Here is a 27,429-nt window from a genome sequence, read left to right on the forward strand (position 1 = left end):
CAAAGCTACAGGAACTCCAGTTTCTCAATTCGGGCCCAACAAATACCAGAAGTGTTAACACTTTAAAAAGATGTAGGAGATGTGCTTCTCATAATTCACTTAGATAAATTTTATGTAATGACCATTAAAGTAACTTGTAACAAAATTCTGTTGACTATATAGACTTCTTGAAAAATCATTTGAGAAGAGATCTCAAAATAAAGTCAATTTACCTCAATGTGCATTGCCCATATTTAATAAGATTTTGTAGTAGTAAAGAAGGATTGTAAAAACAAAAATTATTTCTACTGACAGGCTCCCAATGAGCAACACTCAGTGAAATTCTAATTAGAAAAACACTTATCGAGGGCCTGCTGAGCCAGCACGACTGTGCTACGTTGGTTTCTGACGGCCAAGGAAGTATTTCAAGCAGCCCACGCTGAAATGCTGGAATTGGTGCTCCTGTCAAGTGGATTCTGATTATCTAAACAACAGTCAGCAGGTCACACTGAACCAACGCACTTTTTCCAAAACAACTTCATTAAGAACCTGGTGAAAAGCCACATTTCACTTCCACGTGGAACAGAAGGAAACCTGGCACTGCACAAATAGAGCATTACTTATGTTGAGGGTGGAGCGAACGTCCCAGCAAGTTTCCCTAGTAACGTAATACTAAGACCACAGGCTAGTCAGAAAAGGCTTTCGAGTTTTAAACATTACAAGCATTTCAGACTATTCATTAGAAACTTGAAAACTAAGTCAATCCCTGTGGTAATAATATTATGAAAAAGCTATTTTCAGTGTTCAAGTAAGAAAATATCCTTAGGGACCCAAATTTGTTTTTTTCAAAATTATGATAACCGGTTCAGACACTGTTGTCCTTTGCTTACTTTCTTTTTCTTGTAAAGCTCTTGGGCTGAGACATTACCATGTCCTTGGCCCTTTGCTGAAGTGGACAAATTCTACGCGCCTGTCCTGTTGCCCATTGTCACAGCTGTGCCCTACCAGAGCCCCCTGAACGCCCACACACTGAACACAAACCTCAAGGTCCGTCTAAATAACGCGGGGCTGGGGGGGATCCTAGTGACAAATTTGGTAAACTAAGCACAGTTATTCAAAATTTTTAGATGGTTTTGAAGGTAAACACATCTACAAAATCAAAAGAACTTAGTGACCTTTAAAATATAATTGCCTCAACCCCAATATTTTAGGAGGTTAGTTTTCTAGCTCTCACATGAAATGAAGTTTCAAAATTATAAATATTTAAAAGCTTTGATGAAACAGAATACTCTTTCAATGAGGTAATGTTTTTAATTTTTCTTACTTAACAAATAGATTGGTACGCGCCTATAGCTCAAGCCCCCTAAGGTCCTAGGGTACCCAGCGAGGACCCTCGACCCTCGCCCGGCCTCCTGCCTCCTGGTTCCCCTCCCAGAGGAAACGAGCTCCCAGCCGGTGACATCTGTTTAAGGGGCTGTAGGCGTCAAGGAGATACTGCCGTCTGGCTCACTGGAAGCCCAGGTCATCTCCTATATCTACTGTACCTCAAGGAAAGTTCCACCACGAGAGCACTAAGCATGCCCAGAGGGCAGGCAGACCAGGGGAAAGGAAACCCGAGAGGAGACGGAGGTCACCGCGCACTGCCAAGGAGGAGATGAGCAGGAGAGCTGGGCAGCACCCAGTGCGTCCTGAGGCTATGGCTCTGCCCACCAGCAGGGGCCCCCTGTCCACAAGGGGGGCCAGAGAAGGCCCGAGGGACGCTTGTGGCCGGAGGGCTGACCTGAGTGAGAGGCGTCCCTGGGCCCTTGGTTTCCAATTAGTGTGTGCTTGGAACAGCAATGAGCTTTCTGTGTTCACAGTGTTGGCGCTGAATTAAGCGACTCAACACTTATCTTTAAGAATTCCAAAAAAGAGAAAGATAATCAGACACCAAAAGAAAGACCCCTCTCCACTTGGTCCCAGCTTGAAATAAAGTCAAAGAGACAACCATAAAGTTTTTGTTCAAGGTCACCTCGCCAGCGAGGCCTTGCCTGACCATCCTATTTAAAATCACAACCCCACCACCAAACGATTTCCTTTTCCTGTTTGCCTTTTCCCCACGACACAGAGTTTCAGAACCTGTAGGGACTCTAGGGGTGGACGCCATGTGACCAAGAGCCTTCCACAGAAGTTTCTCAGCCCATATTTTACACACCTTGTGGGAAAGGCTCCCCACTGACCCTGCGACCTCAACACACTCAGCCTTCCTGCGCCTTCCACAGCGCCCCACGCTCACCTTTACCTCACCAGAGAAAAAAGCAAGGATGTGTGTGGCCCCAGAGGTCGCAGCTCTCTAAGTGATGCAGTCACGACTTGGAGAGCCTGACGCATGGCAGGGGCCACCCTCATTTAGTGTGCCAGGAAATCACCTCCCTCACGTGGCAGCCCGGTCAGCTCAGCTCACCCAGCAGAGCAACCGTGTGCCAGGCACCACGGCGGTACGGAGGAGGTGGCAGCGAATGCCAAGCGCCCTGCCCCGCCCTCAGGAAGCCTGCGCTCTGGAGGAGGAGCAGTACAAGCAGCACCAAAGAGAAAAGGCGGCACGCTGCAGCACCCGTGGCCCCTGCTAAGGGAGAGCAACCACCAGGGGAGAGAGGAGAGCACAGGAGGCCACTGCCAGCAGGCTGCTGGGAAGGCCTCCGAGGGGACCCGGCAGCTGACTTCAGGGACACGGTGCTGGCCATGCGGGAAGTGCCAGGACGAGCTCTCCAAGGGAAGGATGACCTCAAGCAAAGGCCTGCAAGAGGAGCACGACCTCAGAGGGTGGAGGCAGAGGCTTTAACAGCAGCACTACGCTGGACACTCAGATGTTTCCCTGACTATTGTTCGAGAAGTATTATAAAATATCATTTAGGAATGGGAGAGATTTAATGTCAAACTACCGTTTTATCAAATAATCTCTGAAAGGCTGCTGAGGTAGGCTCAGAAAATGCCCACTTGGGAGCATGGCTTTCTGGATTATTAGTCTGCCCACGTATGAAAGGTGGAGGTGTTTTCAGGTTCTTCCACAATCACTCAGGAAGACGGCAAGACTGAGGGTTCAACGCACAGGCCCCCATCGCACAGCACAGAGTTTCAGTTTGCTCAGGGCCGCCGGGGCGGCACCCAGGCGGTCGGTGTGCACTGGGGTTACTAACTTACAGCTTCCGGCGCCGAGGCCGGGAGAAACGGCCACATCAAGGCCCCAGGTGAGGCGCTCTGCCCAGGACCCGCTGCCCGCGGTCCTGGACCTGCCCCAGGGCAGGCACAGGTGGAGCTGGGCTCTGCCTTCTCTCGGGGCTCCGCTTCTGTCAGCTTCCGGCTGCTCTTCTTGGCTTTCTCTCTGGGCACGCTGATTTCTGTTTCTCGCTCTCACGCCTTTTCACTCAGCTTCCATGGTGCCCTCCAAGCTCCTGGTCTCTTCCTTCTGTCACTCTCTCTGAATTCATCCCATTATGAAGGGCTCCAGTAGGAGGATCAAGACCCCTCACTCCCCCCGTCCCCCCGGGTCACGCCTTACTAAGTCACCCAGCCAAAGGCCGTACCCGATGTGATTCCACCGAAAGGCCCCTCCGACAGCAGGCTCATGCCGCAGGTATGGGCTGATAAAAGAATGTAATTTTCTCGGGTTCACAAAAGCCTCAAACAACCACAACCAGGGATTAGGGCACAGCAGAGACTTTAAGAAGTTTTTTTGTTTTTTAATATTCACTGGCAAATTCCAAGCGCTGGCATTCACCTTTATCCTGTGGTCATCTGAGGCTCTACATCTTTCAGGGCTGTGCTGTGCTAAGCAGCCTTGAGGGAGAAAAACTTCAAAACCTCACAGACTTACAAGTGGGGCCATATCATACCACCACAACACCAAAGTATGAACGTTCAGCTTCTCCCGTGCAGCCACAGTCAAGGAGGACCTTGAGCTGGAGGGCATGCCAACCCAGCCATCCTCCTGCCATGCGTACACCCCAGAGAGACTTTGGCGCAGGTGCACAGGGGGACACGGACACGGACACACCACGCAGCACTGTCTGTAACAGAGAAAAGGGAAAACAACCTACATGTTCATTAACGGGCATGGATTACAAATTATAGTAATTAATGTGATGGTTAAAATGAATAAACTACATCTACAGGTACCAATGTACATGGACAGAACACAAATACTGCTAACCAAATGAATTTTTAAAATGATACATTCAAAAGGATACCACTGATGTAAAGCCTTAAAACCCACACAATGTACAGGCAGATTAGAGAGCACGTAAGCACAGTAAGGTATAAACGCACCTGGCTTGACTACGTGTAAACCCACGACAGTGGCTGCTGCTGGGGAAAAGGGCAGAGGCCGCGGCGGTGCCAACAGTGACAAGGATGAGCGCCTCCGACGCGGGCAGTGCGCCAGGTACCGGTCAGGCCCGCGTGCCCTCACTCGGTTCTTGGAGCAGCTGGACGCTGGCGCCAGGCATCGTCCTCACCTCAAGAAGAGCAGGTGGAGGCTGGCGAGGCGACCACGACTCCGAAGCACAGCCAGCAACCTCCTGCTTCCTCTGCCCCCACCCGAGTCACACTGGATGGACCTGGTCTGAACTAGTGCAGTGGCCTCCCAAGTGACCTCCTTGCTGTCACTCCTGCCCACGTCCCAACTCCCAACCACTGGGCTCTACTGCCCGCTCGGCACACAGAGTGATCCTTGAAATGCACCCGTTGTTTCACCTCTCCACTTACACACGCTCGGTGGCTTCCCACTGCACTCTTTTCCTTTCCCCCCAAGTTAGCCACTTCATCTGTTTGCTCACTGTATTTGCTCGCTGTCTGCTTGTTGTCTGCTTGCTGTTCATTTTGTTTTCTTTAGGAGACACTGGAAACCGAACCTAGGACCTCCCACGTGGGAGGCAGGCTCTCAACTGCTCGAGCCACATCTGCTCCCACACAGTTTTTTTTTGTTTTTGTTTTTTTTAATTATTTATTACATTATTACATTAAAAAAAATATGAGGTCCCATTCAACCCCACCGCCCCCGCCCCCCACTCCCCCCACAGCAACACTCTCTCCCATCATCGTGATACATCCATTGCACCTGGTAAGTTCATCTCTGAGCATCACTGCACCCCATAGTCAATGGTCCACATCATAGCCCAGACTCTCTCACGTTCCATCCAGTGGGCCCTGGGGGGATCTACAGTGTCCCGTAATTGTCCGTGAAGCACTATCCAGGACAACTCCACGTCCCGAAAACGCCTCCCCGTCTCATCTCTTCCTCCCGTTCCCCACACCCAGCAGCCCCCATGGCTACCGTTCCCACACCCATTCCACATTTTCTCTTACCACACAGTTTTAAATGCAAAATCCTCGCCTTGTTCCACAAGACTCGTCCACCTCCCCCCCTGCTGCCCTGTCCCCTGCTCTCTCCTGCTGCTCACTCCCCTTGACCCTCCCTGCCTTTCAGCCTCCGGCACGGCAGCTCTGCCCAGAACACCCCCCAGTCAGCAGCCTGCTTCTCCCTCACCTGATGGAGTCTACCGCAAATAGCTCCACCCACCCCAAACAATTTTGCCTACCTACCTGGCTCTAGTTCTTCTCAGATCACTTACCACCTGCCAGTAGATCCTTCTTTACTTACTCATTACTCTCAACCTTCCCATCTCTCAGAATGTCAATCCCATGACAGTAAGGACTTAGCCGGGTCTGGACACTGCTTTATTCCCTGTGCTGGAAACAGCACTTGACACTCAGACATTTGCTAAATGAATGAAAGCAACTCTTCCAGGGTCATAGAGCTGGAGAATGGTCAAGATCCCAATTCAATACTAGGTCTGGTGAGGAGAAAGGAACAGAGAAGAAATATCAGAAGGAGAAGAAAAATCAAAAATAAATATGGGAAGTGGATGTGGCTCAACGGATAGAGCGTCAGCCTACCACTTGGGAGGTCCAGGGTTCAAACCCAGGGCCTCCTGACCTGTGTGATGAGCTGGTCCACGTGCAGTGCTGATGCGCCCAAGGAGTGCTGTGCCAAGCAGGGGTGTCCCCTGCGTAGGGGAGCCCCATGCACAAGGAGTGTACCCTTCAAGGAGAGCTTCCCAGTGCGAAAAAAGCGCAGGCTGCCCAGGAGTGATGTCGCGCACATGGAGAGCTGACGCAACAAAAAGAGACATAGATTGCCGGTGCCGCTGACAAGAATACAAGCGAACACAGAACACACAACAAATGGACACAGAGAGCAGATAACTGGGGGGGAGGGAGAAATAAAAATAAAAATAATAATAATAAAGCTGTCCTGGTTACGCAAACACTGACTAGGTATGGCTGTGGAGAGACTCTGGGTGTCACTACAGATACTGACCAGCTGCCCTTAAAACAGGGAGCTAGGGAAGAGGACTTGGCCCAGTGGACAGGGCGTCCGCCTACCACATGGGAGGTCCGCAGTTCAAACCTGGGCCCCCAAGACCCGTGTGGAGCTGGCCATGCGCAGTGCTGATGCGTGCAAGGAGTGCCCTGCCACGCAGGGGTGCCCCCGTGCAGGGGAGCCCCACACGCAAGGAGTGCACCATAAGGAGAGCAGCCCAGTGCAAAAGAAAGTACAGCCTGCCCAGGAACGGCGCCGCACACACGGAGAACTGATGCAACAAAAAGAGACACAGATTCCCGGTGCCGCTGATAAGGATAGAAGTGGACACAGAAGAACACACAGCGAATGGACACAGAGAGCAGACAACTGGGGGGTGGGCGGGGAAGGGGAGAGAAATAAATAAATCTTTAAAAAACAAACAAACAGGGGGCTAGACAGCATTGTTGGGTGGGCCTGCCATACTCTCAGGAGCCCCTGAAAGCAGAAGAGGGAGGAGAGATGCCACGTGTGAGAGGGTTCCATGCACTGCCCTGGTTGTGAGCTGCAGAGGGCCCTGTGTGCGACCTGAGAGAGGCCCTGAGGAGCTGGGGCGGCCTCTGACTGACGTCCAGTAAGGAAACGAGGACCTCCGTCTGCCGACACTGCATCTGTCAACCACACAGCCTCCAGGAAGGACACCTTCATTTCAGTTTTGTGAGACCCGGAGCAGAGGAACAAGCTGATGGGGAGTGACTGCTGAAGGGGATATAAAGGCTTCTTTTTGGGGTGATGAAAATGATAAAGATGTTCCAAACTGTGGTGGTGACTGCCCAACTCTGTGAATATTAAAAACCAATGAAGTGGGAAGCGGCTGTGGCTCCATCAGTTGGGCTCCCGCCTACCATACGGGAGGCCTGGGTTCGCGTCCTGGGGCCTCCTTGTGAAGGCAGGCTCGGCTCGCATGACACGGAGAGCTGATGCAGCAAGATGACGCAACAAAGGAAGATGAGCAGACACAGAAAAAACGGACAGCAAATGGACACAGAAAACAGCAGAAAAATAAGCCTCAAGGGCGGGGATAAATAAATAAATAAATCTTTTAAAAAAATGAAGGGTGCACTTTAAATTGGTGAATTATACAGTATGAGAATTCTCAGTAAAGCTGGTTTTTGTTTTTGTTTTTAAGTTAAAAAAAAAAAAGTTCCCCCATGACGTGAAACCAACTCTGTAAATAATAGCACAAAACCTGCCGGTCGCTTGTTTCTCAGACCTGCTCCCATGGATCAGATATGATCTCCTGGCTGCCTGATCACCGTGGCCCCCTCCTTATGCCTTATAAGATGAGACTGCAAGCTCTTCTTAATCAACACAGACAAAACCCCATGAGGATCACTCACATTCTACAAGGCTTATCTAAGGGAAAGATGTTATCTCTGTATTTTCTCATTAATGTTCTGCTTAATTTCGGCTTAAGAATTTTTGGGATGATTCTTAGAATACAGATATTCTACAAAGACAGGCTGAGAAACAAAACTGGCTAACAACGCCAGCCTTATTTCAGAGAAGAACCTCCCTGTCCTTTGAAGAGTGGGAAACACTTGCTTCCTGTGGCTAGGCTGGGTGCCCACGACTGGGTGCTGACCCATGCAGAAAGCTCATGTGAATGAGCTGGCCAACTAGCATTCCCTTCTGTAGGAAAGAGAGAGAGTGTGAGAAAATGGCTGTTAGTCTCCAGCTGATGGCAGAAAGGAATTGCGCCCGAGTGTTTTCAGTTACACAGAAAAATGAATAGAGAATCGCTTCCGTCGCCTACCCATGAAACCCCAAATTACACGAGTGACTCCGGGTACGGGTACGGAAACATGGCTTGCAGCTCCTGACTAACTCACTGGGTGGCCCCAAGCAAAACAATTCCCCCCCTAACAATTGCCTCGGGGGACAACAGAACTCCCTCCCATTATTCTATTTGCTGAGGCCTCTCTCCGCTTTCCCCTCCACCCTAAGAAGAGAGTTAGAAACAATACCAGGTAAACTATTTTCTTCTTTGGCAAGGAAGTTTATCAGCTAAGTGCTAGCTGCCAGCAGACCAAAGATGAGGCTAAATTTCCAGCTCAGCAGAATCCGGACCTTCATGTTACTAAACCACGAAAAATATTTTGTTTATAAGATCATCAACACTGAATTTGGGTTTAGTTCCTTCAGAGGTGTTTCCTCTAGAAAGATGTATTCACGCACCCACCAAACACGGGAGGGGCTCCTGGGCAGTGGCCCTGGGGACGCGCTGAGCGAGGTCAGGGCCCTGCCAGCCCAGGACGGCGGCCAGGACCGCAGCACCGCGGCAAGGCACCGGCAAGCGCAGAAACCACCAAGATGCAGAGTCACACGGAAATTTCCTGACAAACCTAACTTTAAAGTGTTGGGATAATGTCCTCAGTTTGCCATTCCCTGTTTTTATAACTTTTTACCTTTATCAAGAAATTTTGAAGCTACTACTGGGAGCTACTCTTTCCACTGCATTGGTGGTTTCATGGGGACAGTTTGTTCACTGACAACAGAAAGTTGCTCTCCAGCCAACAGAAGGTATGCACGACTGTGAAAGACTTCAGACAATCTACCGTTTGAACGAGTACCTGTCCAGTTACCAGCAATGGGGATTCTGAGTTTGTGGGCCTAGATCAGCACACTCGTCTACCTCTCAAATCTAAGCGAGGTCTTAAGAGGGCCCCTTTCTCAAACTCTAGTCAAGATCAAACAAACAACATTCTCAACACTCTCGGGCCCCAAGATGGTCCCCTGAAACCACTCCTGGAAGCTCAACCTAAACAGATGCTCCTTGAAGGTACTGGCAGAGTTCCTGGGCCCATCCTGACTCCACGTCTACTAGACTTCATTGAGTTTAAGAGATTTAGAGATGTTAAGTCTTTTAGGGTGAACACCAGTTACCAACTGCTACTATTGCCTTGTAATAAGCCATTTTAATTCTTAGACATTATTCATAACAAAAAGTTGGTCTCAGGTACCTACGGCAGGCTTAGGCACCCACAGGCTGACGTGCACGGAAGGCCACGGTACCTGAAGCTACGCACACGAGTCCTTCCTCCCTTCCAGTACACATCCCAGGAAGCCCAAGCGACTGTTTTCTGCAGCTGCCCAGAGGAAAGGGGGCGCTGCTTACCAGATGCGCTACTCAGCCAGCCGAAGGCTGACACGGCCAGGGCAAAAGCCTGTCCCGAGCTGCTGACTCCCAACTCAAATTAAGAGTTTGCTGATGGTGGGGAAAGAGTACCTGGAGAAGGAGCAGGGACTATCCCAGAGAAGAAATGACAACCATGCTAATCATAAACTGCTGCAGATTTAGAAAAGCAAAACTGTTTTCAAAGAGGCCAGTCCTTACTCAAAATCATTACAACAATTCATTCAATAAGTCCTTAGGAAGAATCTGTTACAAACTCGAGCACAGAAAAAATAAAAACGCAATCCTCAACTTCAAAGGACTTTTGCATTCTAACTGGCTAGACAAACACAATTAACTAAAAAAATTAAAGAGCATGTTATAGACATAATAAACCCAATTGCATGTTAATACTTATAAACTGCAACACAAAGGAATGGAATTGTGAGGGAATAAGGGACATGTGGTAAAACTAATGAGAGGGAAAAAAGCAAAACTGAGTTTAGGTTTTTGCTTTCTGTAAAAGGAAGAAAGGTGTGTCCTAAAAAATAAAGATAAGCAAAAATAAGAATTATATTCATCTTTAATATAACTAGAGATACTTATTACATTTTGGCAAATGTCATTGTCATCTATCCCCTGCCCCTCTATTTATTCTTATACTCAAAATTTGGCCCTTAAATAAAAATCCACTCCTTTTTCAGTTAAATATATCACAACCACCTTTCTATGTCCCCAAAATATAATTTTCAACATCCTTACCACCAAACATCTCCAGAATCTGACCACTGCACCACCTCTACTCCCACAGCCTCCCTGACTGGTCCCCCCTGGCCCCTCAGAGTGCCTGCAGCCTGAGGACCCTTTCATCATCTAGGTCCAGTCATGTCACTCAGCTGAAAACCCTGAAATGGAGCCTGCGGCCCTTCAGAGTTAAGGCCCGCGCCTTCTAGCGGCCTGCGCTCTCCTCTGCCCTCTTCCTGAGTCTCCCCATCTTTCCATACCAGCCACGTGGTCTCTCGGTCTCTCGGGCTCCTCCAAGGCTCCAGCCCCAGGACCCTCAGCCCTTCCTCCCCAGCTCTCCGCAGGCAGGCCCCGCCTCCAAGGCAGTGCCAGTGTGCTCCATCAGGTGGCTGGCGTGCCCAGCACACGGGCTGTCAGTTAGCCCCTCCTGTGGGCAGTTGGGTGGGCCCAGGTCTTGAGGAGAACCAATAAGAACACAGTGGAGCGCTCTGCTACAAAGTGCAGACCGAGGAGCAGCAGCAGCACCTGAGCGCTCTCTAGACCTGCCCTGAGGACCTCGCCCAAGCCTCCACTTCCGCAAGGTTCCCTGGTGCGTGCGTGCTCAAGAAGGTTGGAGGAGCGCTGCCTAGGCCAGGGCATGGAGTCGTGAGGCAGGAGGCCTCCCCTCAGGCCCAGGTGGGCCCCAAGGCTGCACCTGAGCAGGAACGCCTTTTCAGAGGCTGCACCCTGCCGCCTCGCTGGCCTCACCCTGGTCCTGGCCGTGAGCAGCACACAAGTCTTTGTGATCATCTTTAACCATCAAATGGCTCTCAAGAGAGAGGTGAGGCCAGTTCACACCCTAACCCTGTGCATCTAACAGGAAACACACTGCACAATCAATCAAGGGTTAATTACAAAGGCGTGTGGGACCTCACTCTCCTCCTCTCTGATCTGTGGCCAGGCTCCTTGGAGGCCACCAGAGGACAGAAAGCACACACCTGTCCTGTAAGCTCAGGTCAGCTACCAGACCAAAGGAAAGGGTGGCCAAAGAGGCTGAAGGGCAGACAGAAGCTACCTGGCATGAGCTCTCACCAGCAGTAGATGAGGGGACTTTTTCCTTTTCTCAAATGGGTGTTTTCATTTCTTAGTAATATTAGGACAAATTCTCCATTGTTAGAATAATAATGTCTATAATAAAAAAATAATGTCTACTTTAATCCATTGTTCATTCCCCAATCTTGAGGATTTGGAGATGGTAATGCCCACTCTGTTTCTAATTGAGAAGGGGCTTAGATGCCATGGGGCAGATGGATGGAACTGTCTTGCTTGCAGGTGCAGACACTCTTTGTTCCTAGGAATGGACATTGTCCATCATCATCTCCATGTTAGTTGTCCTAAGTGAGTCCAATGAACTGGAGAGTAGGTGTTACAACTCTGATGAGATTCAGGGCTTAACTGGCATATGAATGGACAGTCTCTGGGACTTTTACTTAACGAGTATAGTGCTAATTATAGTTTCAAATAAAAGGGGCAGAAGAGCCATGTGGAAACTATAAATGTGTCTAATTTTGTTAAACTGGGGAGCATAAATTCCAAAGTAAGGTCCACTGACAGGGCATCAAATTCCTGAGCTTGTCAGCCCCGCTTATAATGTCTGGATGTCCCCAGAGCCCTCAGGAGCCAAGGCTGTTTGATGCACTGTTTACCATGACAGTCAATGAGATCCTGCTGAGATGTGTATATTCGTAATCTCCAAAATGACCTCCTGACTCACTTTGAAATCCCTTAGCCATAAAAACTCATTTGTATTTAAATTTCCCCTTTTGGTCAAGGTCTTTTTCTGGATACACTGCTAGTTGGCATTTGGTAATCCCTCAGTGCCAGGGAGGATCATCCCCGGGAGTCATGTCCACAGCCAGGGGGAAGGTAGTAAGTTTACATGGTTGAGTTTGGGGGAAGAATAGGTGTAATATGGGAGCATTTTCTGGACACTGGAATTATTCTGCTTGACACTGCAATGATGGAAACAGGCCATTACATATTTGTCATAAAATTGTGCAGAACAGAGTGTAAACTATATTGTAAACTATAACTCATGGTTAGTAGCAATGCTTCAATATGTTGTCATCATATTGATGACACTGTCAATACAATGTCATCAATTGTAACAAATGTACCACACTAATGAAAGATGTTGCTAATGTGGGAAAGTTGGGGAGGGGAAGGGATGGGACATATGGGAATCCCCTATATTTTTTATGTAACAATTATGTAATCTAAAGCTTCTTAAAAAAAAAATTAAAAGCCAAATCCTGAAGCAAGGGTAAAGTAGGACATAAGACACTGAGAGAAGGGAGGATCTCAGTAAGGCCATCTGGTGACTGTGGCCTCCTCCAGCTGGGAGAGGTAGGGCAGGAAAACAGCCCCAGGAAAAATGCCTGCAAAGGTTCTGCTGGCACTTGTGTATGTATGTCTAGGACAGGCTGAAGAGTACAAAAGCAGAGAAACCAGAATATAGCTATTGTGAAAATGCAGGCAAAGCAATTAAGACAGCTGAAAAGAACAAGTCTTTGAAGTATTTTCATTCCAAGTTTACATTCCCAACATTCTCTTAAAACAAAACAAAAACTTCTTTAACAGTACTGGATAGTTCCAATCCTTTGGTATCTGAATGGCAAAAATTATCATTAGATCTCAAAAATACATATGATCATTATAAAAATATATGCATCCTCACATAGGTTTAAGTAGGAAGTAAAAGTCAAGAAGTCAAAAAAAAAAAAAAAGGCTTGTTCAAAAGCAGAGTAAAACAAATAAGCACAAGAAAAGATGCTCAATACCAATAGTCATTAAGAAAATGCAAATCAAAACCCAAACGGCTATAATAAAACAGACAGACAATAACAAGGGCTGCTGAGGTGTGGAGAAACTGTAGCCCTCATATATTGCTGACTGACAGGAATGTAAAATGGTGCAGCACCTAAGGAAAAGTCCAGTGGTTTCTCAAAGTATTAAATACAGAGTTAAATGATACATACTACAACATGATGACCCTTGAAAACATTATGCTAAGTAGAAGCCAGTCACAAAAGGCCACACTTTGTATGATCCCATTTCTATCAATTGCCTGTCCTTTCGTCTGGCTTCTTTCATCACGTTGTAGCATGGATCAGAACTTCACTCCTTTATAAGGCTGAATAATATTCCATTGTGTAGATATACCTTATATTGTTTATCCATTCATCAGCTGATAGACACTTTTTTGTAATATATTTATTTATTTTTAAAAGATACATAGGTCACACAAAATGTTACATTAAAAAATATAGGAGACTCCCATATGTCCCACTCCCCACACCCCCCACTTTTCACACATCAATAACCTCTTTCATCACTGCAGCACATTCATTGCATTTGAGGAATACATTTTGGAGCACTGCTGCACAGCATGGATTATAGTTTACATTGTAGTTTACACTCTCTCCTAGTCCATTCAGTGGGTTATGGAAGGATATATAATGTCCTACCTCTGTCCCTGCAATATCTTTCAGGACAACTCTAAGTCCCCAAAATGCCCCCATATCACACCTCCTTTTCCCTCTCCCTGCCTTTAGCAACTCCAGTAGTCACTGTGTCCACATCAATGATATAATTTCTTCCATTCCTAGAGTCACAATAATTCTATAGTAGAATAACAGTAAGCCCACTCTAGTTCATATTTTATTCCTCCATCCTGAGGATCCTGGGGTGGTGATGCCCACTCCACCTCTCAATTAAGAGGGGGATTCAAGCCCACATGGCTGGTGGATAGGACTCTTGTGCCTGGAGCTGTAGACTCTCTCGGTTCCTCGGTATGGTGGTTGTCCATCCTCACCTCCCTGTCGGCTGACCTGGGTAAGTCCAACAAACTGGAGAGTTGGTGCTGCAACTTCACTGAGGCTCAGACCCAACTGGCATATGGACAGCCCAGAGATTCAAGTCCCCTGGGCATACACCAGCCCCAGTGCCAACCACAAGTTCAATAAAAGGGACAGAAGAGGCATGTGTAAAGAAGTCACATCTGAGTCCAGCTCCATCACACTTAGGAGCACAAATTCCAGAGTAGGGCCCACTGGCAAGGCACCAAACTCCAGAGCCATTTACCATAATCATAGGACCTGGGTGTCTCCGTAGCCCTCAGGAGCATCGCTACCTAGGGTTCTATCTACTTTGGCTGTCTATGAGATCCTGCTGAGATGTGCGTAAGCGCAATCCCTCTGATGACCTCCCAACTCATTTTGAAGTCTCTTAGTCATATAAACTCATTTGTCTTTACCGTTTCCCCCTTTTAGTCAGTCTTTTTCCAGTTGCATCACTCAGTGCCAGGGAGGCTCATCCCTGGGAGTCATATCCCATGCTGGGGGGAAGGTAATGTATGTCTATGTTGAGTTTGGCTTAGAGAGTGGCCACATTTGAACAACATGGAGGCTCTCAGGAGATAACTCTTAGGCACCCTGCAACATAAGGCCAAGTTCAAATTTCAAATGCAATAGGCTCATAAGCATAGTCATCAGTATCAACCACCCATTATTGGACCATCCTTCTTCACTGGTCATTGCCCCTGCACTTGGGGGATTATTGCTGTTCCATTGGGCAATATGGCAGAGCTCCCCAGGATGGGAACCCAGCACTCTCTCAGTTGTCATGTTAATCTCTACCCACTGTGTCATATCCAGCAAACATTCCAATGTAACTATATACATCTCCCATCAATGACACCCCAAACCAAGGCTCCTCCCCTGCCATAGCTGAACCCCTCTGTGATCCAAAACTTCAAAATTAAAGTCTGATATATTGCCAAAATCAATTAAGACACTCTGCTTTTTAAAAAAAGTTTTGTTGAGATGTACTTTACATACACAGAGTTTACCTTTTAGAGTATACAAGTCAATGATTTTTAATATATTTACAAAGTTGTGCAATTATCATCAAAATCCAATTTTAGAACATTTTCATTATTCTAAAAGAAACTTTATACCCACTGAACAGTCACTCCCCACACACCCTGTCTTTTGTCGCTACGGATGTGCTTTCGATTGGCATTGTAGTCAACTCAGACTACATTATGGAAGACTGGCATCTCTATAATATCAAGAAAGCCCATTCACCCACGATCTATTTTTCTTAGTCTTTTTATGTCCTTCAGTAAAGTTTTATGGCTTTCATCAGGAGATCTTATGACTTCTGGTTTACTGCTAGGTATTTTATTGTTTTTGTTACTGTTGTGAGTAGGATCTTTATTATAGGAAAATACATGCATGCATGTGCATGCACACACACACACAAGCACAGGCCCAATATACACGTTTTTTTCTGTACCTAGCCACATCCTAGAACTCTCTTGGGTTCCAATAACTTTTTTGGCTGATATCTTAGATTTTCTACTCATAATACTAATTTAGTCCAACCCTTTTCAGTAGAGACACCTTGTTTCTTTTTTCTTTTACTTAAATGATTATGATCTGCACAACATCCTTGGATTATATTAATAGCTGCCATCGACTTGCTCCAGACCAAAACAAGAATGTCTGTGCAGGGACACTATTGGTCCCCAACACCCTGAAGACACCCTAACATGTGGCCATTTACGGGTGGATCTACTACAGATTACAAAGGATTTCCTCCTGGATCACTTCCTTTATATGAAATACCTCTGTATTACTTACAAAAACATAACAAAAGGAAATAAATATACATATCAAAAGATATTGCTAATTAACTAAAAACATTGGGAAAACTTTTTTAGGAGGCTTAATTTAAGATTTCATGTACCTCAAAAATGTCTACATTTAAAATATTCTCTAGGTGTAACATGGGGGCATTCTGAACATTGGAATTGCCCTGTATCACAATGCAATGACGGATACAGGCCATTATACATCTTGTCAACCTATAAAACTGTGCAGGGCAAAGTGTAAACTATAATGTAAACTACAGACCTTGGCCAGTACAGTTCATCAATTGTAACAAATGCACCACACTAATGAAAGATGTTGTTAAAACCGGAGAGTGTGGGAAGGGGAGGTGATATGGTATATGGGAATCCCCTTTACTTTTTTTTAAAAGATTTTTTATTTATTCTCTCCCCTTCCCCCCATGCCCTGCCCCCACTGCCTCCTCTCTGTGTCCATTCACTGTGTGTTCTTCTCTATCTCCTTGTATTCTTGGCAGTGGCACTGGCAATTTGTGTCTCTTTTTGTTGCATCATCTTGCTGCATCAACTCTCCATGTGTGCAGCGCTACCCTGGACAGGCTGCACTTTTCTCGAGCTGGGCGGCTCTCCTTTTAGGGCGCACTCCTTGCTCATGGGGCTCCCCTACACAGGGGACATCCCTGCAAGGCAGGGCACTCCTTGCGCACATCAGCACTGCATGCGGGCCAGCTCATCACACGGGTCAGGAGGCCCTGGGTTTGAACTTTGGACCTCCCATGTGGTAGGTGGACACTTTAACCATTGAGCCAAATCTGCTTTCCCCCTTTACTTTTGACGTAACATTTATATAATCTAAAGCTTCTTTAAAAATAAAAATTAAAAAAATTCTCCATATCCCCAATACATTATATTTAAGAATGTTATTTTTTTTTTAATTAATGAAAGACTAGAAAAAGGCATCCTACTTTGTCTGAAAGTTTTAATTTGTGCCAGGTTAATAGGAGGAAAGAGAGCAACTTGGTAGCTCTTTTCTTAAAGTAATCAAGAATTATGGGGTGGCAGACTTGGCCCAGTGGTTAGGGTGTCCATCTACCACACAGGAGGTCTGCGCAGGGGTGTCCCCTGCGTAGGGGAGCCCCACGTGCAAGGAGTGTGCCCCGTAAGGAGAGCCACCCAGTGGGAAACAAAGTGCAGGCTGCCCAGGAATGGTGCCGCACACATGGAGAGCTGACACAAGATGACGCAGCAAAAAGAAACACAGATTCCCATGCCACAGACAACAACAGAAGCAGACAAAGAAGACGCAGCAAACAGACACAGAACAGACAACCAAGGTGGGGGGGCGGGGGGGGGAAGGGAGAGAAATAAATAAATCTTAAAAAAAAAAAAGAATTATGAAAAAAGACAAGTTTCCAATTAAAAAAAAATTGCTGAAGATGCTGTGGTCTCCTTGCCAAATGCTTTCACATTCTGAAAATATCTGAGATCACAAAAATTCCAAAGCAAGATTTAAGCCAGAGATTAAGTTAAAACACCTACAATTTGAAATACAAGTGTCTCCATATTGCCAGAGGAATTACCACAGGAAAAAAAAAGCTTTAATTAATCACTACTACTTAAATTATATTCCTAAAGATTCATACCATAAAATGACTATTACCAAGGTAGTCTCTAAATAGTTTTACCAATAATTGGGATTATAGTACATGAACTATTTTGTAATGTGTGCATATTTTCCACCATGCTTTGCCTTGTTTCTACATGAACTCCACCTGTGGTCATGTTTACGTGTAAAAATTTTACACTGTGCTAGAATCTGCAGATCTGCACTGCCCTTATGGTACAGGACAGACTGTAAACTAGAGCTGGAAGCGTCACCTTCACTTCAGCAAATACCCCACCTTTTAAAAAGATGAGCCTAGTCTTGGCAACGAGTACCCCAGCAACAATTTTCCAATGGGCAGAGCAGTGTCAACCCCCTCGGTTCTCCCATATAAAAAATCATCCCTATCTTGCCTCTTGGTACAGTTACTTGGAAGCTGCCACAACAATCAGAGAAGATGACTATGCAAAAGGGGTACACAGGAGGTAGTCAATACTGTTACACGGTATCAAGGAGGCAGATGGGTAGAAGGCTGAACATAGGGGTGGCTGTGCTGAGGCCGCCTCCTCTCCCTGATGGGCAGGGCGCTATGCTAACCACCAGGGAAGGAAGAACGGAGACAAATACTCCTGCTCTTGAGGAGCCCAGGTCATCAGGTGTCAAAGAAAAAGAACTCCCTTCGTTTCAGTTTCCTGGCTGCTAAAACAAACACCATGCAATGGGTTTGCTTAAACAGGAATTTACTGCCTCATGGTTTTGAGGCCAGAAGTTCAAAGTGAGGCGCCAGCAGGAGATGCTTTCTCCTCAAGCCTGGAGTTCTGGGGCCGGCACGCCTTGACTTTTCCATCACATGGAGATGCACATGGCAACGTCTTCTCCTTTCTCCTCCAGGGTCGGTTAACTTCCAGCTGCTGGCTTCTCTGTGGCCTTCTCTAGAAGGCCTCCAGGAACAGGAGGGCCACCTAAGCCAGGTGGGCCACAGTTTAAGTGAAGGCACCCCACTCAAAGGTCCTCTTGACAATGGCCTGACACCCACAAGAATGGGTTAGGATTAAGAACCCAGGGGTCTGGAGCACACAACTCAAGCCTCCACAGCTCTGCTCAAAGAGCTGTCTTCAGTAAACACAACCACGTCTCTGCGGCCCCTTCGCTGCGTTGAAGAACAGAGGGCAGCTAACAGGGAAGATGCAAAGACAGCTAAAAATACCAAAGTCCACTGGCAGTGCCTGGCCCTCACATCACTCACAGCCAGAGAGGAGAGAACAAAGTGGCCAAAGAACTGACAAATACAGGCAGAGAGAAGAAAACCATGAGGCTTCTTTGGACAATGAATTTTGGGTATATGTTTTACATGCAAATGCCTAAAGCAAACCAGGTTTCCCTCGAGTTCAAAACTCTACAATATGAGGGAATCAAAGGTGAGTCCGATTTAGACCTTTCCTTCCACGTTATGACTAAGTTCCTACTGAGCGGGGTCCTTCCTGTTTCTGACGTATTTAGAGCTACACTGGTGCTGTCTGGGTTTCAATTCATTTCATTAACTCTGCAATTTCCCTTGACTATGTAATCACGTTTTATATAATCTCTCTGCTTATTACTCTTATACGATATAAAGCACTTGTGGGCAACCTCCTTCTGTTACACAGTTTCCCTTTCTCCCAGATTGGGTTTTTCATCTCTCTTACATGCTATTTTTCCCCCAATACAGTACTTAAGAGTTGCCACTCCATTGCTTTTCAGCTTTCTTATGCTTAGCTCTCTACCAGCCTATCTTTCTCAGAGCACAAGGCCACTTTTCTTGATACCATTTCTACCTTATTTTGAGCTAGTTTGCCTTGCCAGATCACAGCTAGAGCCAGAGAGATGAATGCTGCTTTCGATCTATGTCAGGCTGATCATCTGGCTGGGGCCTGTGGGTATTCTTCTGAAGTCCTAATGAAGATCCTGTCCTCGTGCTGACATTCCCCAGTCTCCTGAGCTGTGGCTGAGCAGAGGGCTCTGCTCTGGAAGGCTTGGCCCTGACTTTCCTCTAGGTGGTATTCTGGACTTCTGGGTCGGCTTCTCTCCAATTGAGAGGGTATCAGAGAGAATGTTCAGGATGGCAAAGACTCACCTTCCCTCCAAACCACTTCTAAGGGTGGGGCTGAGGCCAGAAGATGCACTAGCTGCCTGGAATCTTCTTTTTGTCCTCAGTTACACTGTTCCTGAACTATGAGGTTGGACCAAGAGAAACTGCTGCTTTTGAAGGTCAAAAGTCAGAATTTCATATTGTTCTACCATCATGTGTAATAATGTTCCCTTTCTCTACTTGTTAACTTCCGGTCAATTTTATCTTCATATGTACAACTATATAGATATACAACATCACACTAGGTAATGGGAGAAGATTATATGCTCCTGCTTCATTCAAACGTATTTTTCCAGATTGATCTTTTTAAAATGTAAATTGGGCACCCCATCCGTCATTTCCACGTGCTCGTGTGCTCCAGCACGGGGTGTTCACTCAGTTCCTTAAAGGCCCATTTCTTTCCTGCCTTACTGCCTCCGGGCACTGGCTCCCGTGGCTCTGGGTGCCTTAGCCTAGGATTCTCTTCTTGCAGCGCACCCCAGAACTGGGACCTTCCAGCCTGCAGAACTGTCTTCATTGCCAACTCCACCCAACAGGTGCTATAAGGAAGGCCCACTTGCCAAGCCTGTGGCCACAGGGCCACAAGTGCTCAGATGGTTGCCCAGAGGCACAGGACAGGACTAAAGGCGGGTCTACCGCGGGATAGGGAACTCTTCTATCATGTTCTCTGCTATGTCTATAGTACCAAGGACAAAAGCTCTCATGCAGGAGGATTTACATTTTATGTTCCTCCATAGGAGAATACAAAATGGATCAGTGTTTCAGAGGCGCTTATAACAACTTAACACCGAGGAAGCGTTTTCAGCAATTTGAGAGCAGCCACAGTGACCTCCCCAGCAGAACTGCTGCTCAAGCAAAGCTGGAAGACCACTGGTGAGAGATACTGTGTGGGAAGCTGGAAACTCAGCAACCTTGAGGTTCTGTCAAACTCTAACAAATTTCACATGAACAAGTAGGACAGTTAACATTCTTGGTCAGTTCTGCTTTCAACAGAAACTAGAAGGCAAGGGCTTCCTTCATGTACAGCTACCTTTATTGCTAAAATAATGATTAGTTTGCTTTTCCCACTCATCACAGAAAAAGACTAACACAGATTCTAGATACCGACAAGGAGTTCTAGCCCATTAAGTGACCCAAGGCAAATTCATACTTGACCAGTCTATACTTTCCTTCTTCCTCTCTGTGTTGGTTTCAGTCTTTTGTGGACCCCTAAAAATTGTATTCCTAAACTAACCCATTCCTGTGCACGTAAACATATACTGGATGTGGGACCTTTTGATTGGATTTAGTTAAAGGACCTTTAGATTAGATAGCTTCAGTTAAGGGCCTCTGGTTAGACTGGGGGACCCAGGGCGGGTCCTAATCCTTTCACTGGAGTCCTGCATAAATGAAGAGGGGAAAGTAGGAGACTGCCATTTTACACTGCCGTGTGAGAGGACTCCAGGATTACATGCAGCCACAGACAGAGAAATGCTGAGAGGCTGCGAGAGAGGCTGGAGGCTAGACTCAAAAGAGCAGCCCAAAGCTAAAGCAATGGGTCCCAGGGGACAGGGGAGAGAGAAGGGACCCTGTGCCTGACTGCCCACTGCTGAGCTTGGGGAGGAAGTAAGCCTGGAGGGGAAGGCAGAGCCCGGCCACCACTGTGCCTTGGCCTGTGGCAGGCGTCCAGGAGCGCCCGCAGCTGACCACGGGTGAGGAAGCATCTCTGATGATGCCTTGATCTGGACATTTTCACAACCTCAGAACTATAAGCTCCCATTATAAAAGCCAACCCATTTCTGGTATTTTGCATTGGCAGCCTTCAGCGAACTTAGACCCTCCCCTCCCCTCAAGTCTAGAATCAATTTGGAAATCAGAAATCAGAGAGACGGGATCAAAATACTGGTTTTCTTTAAATAAAAGCCGGATGGGAAAGAAAGGTTTTAGATTTGCAGCCAATTAGGTTTGCTTATGGCAAGGTGGACAAATGCCCTTACAGTTTGAGACACAGAGACACAGAAGGCCTGCTAGCTGTGTGCCAAGGTGGCTCCAGGAGAACCTGAGCACAGGAGCTAGCACCTGGAGTAAAGGGGGGCTGGGGGCAGGGACGGCTAGGGAGGACAGGAGAATTTTTACAGCTGAAATCCCCCGGGAAACGTGAGGCTCACACTGTGAGGCTCGAGAAATAATAAAAGCCCCTCCCATAACGTAACCCGTCCCCCACCCCTCCAAGCTAACCTTACAGGGCTAGCAATAGGCTTCGATGTGACAATAACAGATAAGGAGCTTTAAAAACAAAACAAAAGCCCCAACACAAAGAGACCGACTTACTCCTCCAGGGCTGAGACTTCTCTATCTTTGCAGCATAAACAAACAAGTATTCCTTGACTTGGCGATTACCTTTAATGGAAGAACACCTGCTTCATCTAGTAAATTCCAGTAAGCCTGGGACATTTGTTTAGGACCACAGCCTCATTACCCTAGAGTTGTATCAAGTATGTATTGACAAGAAGGTGGCTAACCAGCTTCCTAATTTTCAATTCTGACCAGCTACTTTCTCCTTTTCCACATCCACTCCACACTTTTTTAGTTTTTTCTTAAACTAAAATTATAGAACTTTGTTTCCTTGAGGAAACACTTTAGTGGCCATAAAAAATATAAACAATTATTGGTCATCTGCATATATATTCAAAAAACTGCAATTACAGAGCTGAACATCAGTGGAAAACACAGATTAACAATCCTCAAAAAGCATGTCCTCAAATTTATTATATGCTAATAGTGCTATAAAAATTCTAAAAACAAACATCTTGAACAGCTATTCCCTTTTACCTATAATGGAATCCAGAAGCAGGACTAGACTTTAAATAATTATTCCCTTTCCTTCTTCGGCAAATGCCAAGTCTTCTGCTTGGAACACTCTCCTACATACAAAGATGAACCAAATTTTACTTTGGAAATTCAGGCAACTGGCATCGCCCGGAGTTTCTGAGGGGCCATGGAGTAGGCCCACCTCGGCCAACCCCCGCACTTCACTGTTTTGTTCCATGTTTCCCAGCAACATGAATCACTGACCGTGGCCCAAGGACACTGCTACTCTAGCCGGATGAATCTCAGCACGTATGGGGTTTGCTTCGCCAGGGCGTCCCTGTCCCCCAAGTGACTGCAGTGTCGTCATCTCCTGCCACCCACACCCCACATTTCCTGTTCCCACAGAAGCCAATTAGGCAGATGAGCTCCATGAAACAAGTCTCCTCCACTTCCCACTGCATGCACGGCCGAGCGCCGACTGACTGGGCTTTCCATCCTGCCTGGCCTTTCCCTCGACAGGGTGGGGAGGCCTCAGTGGCACCCACACAATCACCCGTGTCACAGATTCTCGGGTCCGAATGCTGCCTTGGCTTGCCGTGTTCTGCCAGGTTGGGTTCAAGTAGGTACTTGGCACCAAGGCCGGGGCTTGGCCTCCGTGCCGCAGCCTACAGGGACATGGCCAAAGTCAGAGCCATTGCTTTGGGGCCCGACACAGCTCAGAAAGATCTGCCACCTACTGGCCTCTGCCCTCTTAAGAAAGCAGGGGTTGGGGACATTTTCCTCACCCTGGCATCGTGGACAACTGGATGTGCTGCTCTTTCTACTCTGAAACTCTCCCAAGATTAATGACTGCTCCTTTTCCATCTTTTTCCAAAGCACAAATTTCAAAGTGATTCAGTCTCCTGAACCGTGGCAGAAGTATCAGCTTCTCTGACAGAGCTCCCAATGCACAAGCACACCATGCTTTCTATTCAGCAAAACCAAAAGGATCTGGCTATACCTGATCATTTATCCTAGGGCAGAGGAAGACGAAGATCTTAACTCACATAAGAAACATTCAGAAGTAGGATGAGACTTTAAATAATCACTCCCTTTCCTATCACATGAACAACCATTACCCATACTTTACTCATTCTAAATTAGGGCCATCAACTGATACGAAGCAACTGCTCTGTCCTGGCCAACTTGACAGAGATGCAAAGAGAATTCCATTTCCTCCGTCCAAACAGAAACTATAATAGTTAAAACATGAAATAAACCAGCCCGTCTTGAAGATGGCCCAGCCCTCCAGGTACTGCGCTTAGGCCCCAGGTCCACTACACAACCCTTCTGCTTTGGTTAAAGTCCCACCCTATAATTACATCTCTCGATAAGCCTTTAACTTTTCAGTTCCATTTAAAACGATACTATCCATAGCCTTGCTCTCAACTGAGTAATAACAGGAAATAATTACGAGTTGTCAAGAGAGCACTAGCTTACATCAAGCACAGCTGTACTCTAGATCTCACATCAAAGAGGACTGAGGGTCAAATCCTGCTCACCTGAGAGAAATGGGGTTAAAATGATGACCATGTAAACTTGAAAGCGGAGGGCAGGAACAAGAGTTGTTCATGTGCTGGAATTACAACAATCACCCAGGGGTTCTCAGGGTTTTTCTAGCAGATGGAAAACGATGCTTTGTTTTTGGTTTTTGGTCCTACAAAAGGTCCAGCTGTGCTCAAGTGTAAAAGTAAACTGGCTTATCTGAATGCAATTTGCCAATAAGGCCACCAACTGCTCTTCAGACCAGCAGCAGACCTGTGCTTCTGCTCTCACACCAACCACAAAGCTCAAGAAAGCAAGGCTGCTACGCAGGCCAGGAGTCGCCAATGCCTAGAAAGACTGGGCAGCCTGGGACTCTGCTTCAAAATCCTACTTGCCTTAGCAAAAAATAAATGTGATACAGCACACCATTCTCAACGGCTTAAGTTCCCAAAAACTTAACACAACCTTAGCTATTCTACAACAAACTTTCCATGGATCACACGTGGGTCCACTCTTGGGATCTGGGATGTCCAGAGAACCCCTTGCAACTCAAGCATATATAGGATTTTCCAGGGAGCAAGCCCAAAGCTCTCAGCTGGAGGGGGCGTGACCCGGGTCTCCAGCCAGCCACTGCCTTCTGACCGCTCCTCCCGACTAGGAAGCTCAGTCTAGCTCCTGCCCTGGTTCGTCTTTAACGCTGAGTCGAATTATCTGTCTTAACTGATACACAAACGTATAGCACTGAGATGGGCTCATTTGTGTTCCTCTCCACCTGCTGAATCCTACAGGGCTTTCAAAGGCCAGCTCAAATCACATATCCAGACACCACGGCCAGATTTTGTCTTCCCTGTTCTCCCACGGAACCACCTCTCAATGCCATCCTCTACAGTAGCATTTAATGTGCCACACGTGCATACTCTATGCTATAGTTCCCTGTGCAACTGTCTCCCCCAGTAGACAGAAAGCCTGACAGGTAGGGACAGGCAGGTGGAGTCATCCATCGCTAAACATCCTTTCCCCTACCCCAGCACCTAGCACCATGCCGTGGGTATATGGTTTGTTGAACTGTTCAGGTGCCCACCTTTGTGCTGTTAAATGATAGACCAATCCAATTATGTATATGGTATTACGATTTCCAGTCCATGTAACAAAGAGCCTTCAAACAGCTAGGGTTTTAGTCACTGCTCCCTGGATGTGAAATTCAATCATCAAAAACGGCTCTTGTAACTTAACATATCTCACACAGATGTGGGAGCAGAAACACTGGGAAATAATTCTAAGCTGGTTTTAAGCCTTCCCATACAAACACCAAAAACACTATCATCAGAGGCATGAGACAATTTCTGAAATACCAAATTAATAATAGCCCATTTAGGAAGAGAATATTGTCTAAAGATGATAAAAATTAAAAGAATGAACTGGGAAGTCTTCCTGGGAATACTTGCAGAAAGTCAGAGCAACTAGTAGAGTCAACTCATCAACTGCAGAGGGTGGTGTAACAGTCAAAGAACTCGTCCGTTCAAATCCAGGCCCACCTGTGACCAGGAGGAAGCATCCCGCACGGGGAATGAAAAGCCCGGGGTTCCTGAGCCCGCCAGTCCCACCAAGGCAGCATAGCTCCGGTCCTTCCAGATCCGACCCGTTGCGAGGAAAAAAGCTCTAAGCATAACAAACAAGCCCAGGAAGTCTCTGGAAAGTAAAAGGCAGGCCTGCCTGGGGACCTCAGGGACAACAGCGGTCCTCACTGCCTCCTCTCCAAACGCTATGAGGAAAGCTGTTACAAAGCAATTTATTTTTTAAAAAAGCCTCTTCCCAAAGGAAAATGGGGGTACACTTTTGGTTTTAAACTGAAAGCTGAATTTCTAATTAGTTACTGAAATGGTTCAAGAGATAAAGTGGGTTTAATAAGGAACTACAATTAGTAAAAAAGTTGGGAAGGGAAAGAGAACAGTGGTTAACAAATCTTGTTTCTGTCGAGAAGGAAGCCAGCGGAGGTCAATGTTTACACGTATCGGGAAAAGGTACAAACCGGACCTTCTACCACGCACTTAACACACAGACTTAGAGTCTCTGACTAAATATTTTCTCTGCCTCCTGAGTTGAAAGAAACTTGGACCATCAGCTAAATCTCTATACTTTTATATCTGCCTGGTTCTGAGATTCAGGAAAGCAGCAAAAATAAAATCAGGCTCTTTGGCAGGGAAGTTAGAGAACAGGCCCTGAAAGACAATCCAATGCACTTTACCCCAGAAGACGAGGGGAATTTCTAAACACACAGTCAATCCCCAGTGAATTACACTGGGCACCTAGCCTTTTAAAGTTTATTTAGTATTGGGCCAGGGCTCCCACTCACAGAGAGCCTTTTGAAAGCCGTGAAAAGGGGTGTTTTAGCATTCAAATTCTTTTCTCCCAGTCATGATCCGAAAAGAGCTACTTCTATGAAAATGAAATATTTCAATAGCAAGCGTGTCAAGTGGGGATCCTGGGACAAGCTTCCTGATGCAATCCTGGAAGAGGCAGAGCTGGAGGTCTGGAGTCCGGGGTCCCTGCAGCCTCAAGGCCCAGAGCACCCTCGGGTGGCTGTAACAGATGCCCCTGACCGGTTCCCACAGTCCCTTGCCCGACTGAAAATCCCTCGGCACTAGAACATCTACAGTCTCCAGGCAGGTTTCCTAGTGCGAGAAACTTCTCTCTACCTCTATTCTGAGACAACTTTCCTCATACCTGTAATTTGGTTTTCCCAAAATGAGTTCGGGAAAACATGGTGATGGAGCGAGGGGGAAAAAGGTAAGGAATGGCCCTGTCTGGGAGCATGACAGACTGGCTTTTCCTGTCATCATTTCTCTCCAGATTGTCTTTCTCTGGGCCCTGGGCACAAGCTTACAGGAGAGGGGCTAGAACGTAAACCCTGTCAATTCTGCTGGACCGGAGGGTCAATTTCTTCCACAAATAAACTGCAAAGAATCACCAAAGGGAGCAAGACCTGCAGGCACAAACTGGAGATTAAACAACACTTCAGAGGTATAGTAAGAATTACAAGGAAAGGATTTGAACCATTAAAAACACGATGCCGCCATTCAGGGGATCTGAACAACGGGGGCGGGGGGGGGTGATATTTGACGCTCGATCACTTCTTGGTCTGATACTGGTATTATGGCAATGTTTTAAAAATGAGTCCGTATCTTTTAAAGATATAGGCTAAAGTGCGTTCTAACGGACTTATACGACGTCTGGGATTTGCCTCAAAAAAATGGGGGTGGGGAAGCGAGTGATGAAATCGGACTGTCCCTGAAGGACGGCCGCTGAAGTCGGGGGATGGCTACGTGGCGTGCACAGTCCTGTCCTCTCCCCTTCTGTGGATGTTTGAAAATGTCGTCCTGGTCAGTTTGCAAAGACGGACTTGTGGAGGGCTTCCTCGCCGGCGACGCTGCTTTTCTGGACTTAGATGAGGAGCAGGCGAGGTGCCGGCTTCCAG

At 46.8% G+C, this 27,429-nt stretch overlaps 1 protein-coding gene across 1 annotated transcript in view; it reads right to left on the reverse strand.

The window, feature by feature from the left end:
- Positions 1 to 27,429, reverse strand: part of GNA12 (G protein subunit alpha 12) — a 117,131-nt gene that overhangs the window by 89,012 nt on the left and 690 nt on the right. The gene's annotated exons all lie outside the window — the stretch shown is intronic.

Source organism: Dasypus novemcinctus, chromosome 23 (genome assembly GCF_030445035.2).
Source record: "Dasypus novemcinctus isolate mDasNov1 chromosome 23, mDasNov1.1.hap2, whole genome shotgun sequence".
Classification (NCBI taxonomy): domain Eukaryota; kingdom Metazoa; phylum Chordata; class Mammalia; order Cingulata; family Dasypodidae; genus Dasypus; species Dasypus novemcinctus.